Raw genomic sequence first — 302 nt, forward strand, 5'->3', positions numbered from 1 at the left:
TATACTTGAGGCTGGAGAGATGGCTCAGCAGTTAAGAGTACTGACTGCTCTTCCAGAGGTCTTCAGTTCAATCCCAAGCAACCACATGGTGGTTCACAACCATCTGTAATGGGATCTGATGCCTTCTTCTGGCCTGCAGCTATACATGCAGATAGAGCACTCATGTACATAAAATAAATACATCCTTTAAAAAAAAAAGAAAGAAAGAAAGAAAGAACCGGGCAGTGGTTCACACCTTTAATCCCAGCACTTGGGAGGCAGAGACAGGCGGATTTCTGAGTTCGAGGCCAACCTGGTCTACA

The sequence above is a fragment of the Mastomys coucha genome, unplaced genomic scaffold (genome assembly GCF_008632895.1).
Source record: "Mastomys coucha isolate ucsf_1 unplaced genomic scaffold, UCSF_Mcou_1 pScaffold12, whole genome shotgun sequence".
NCBI lineage: Eukaryota > Metazoa > Chordata > Mammalia > Rodentia > Muridae > Mastomys > Mastomys coucha.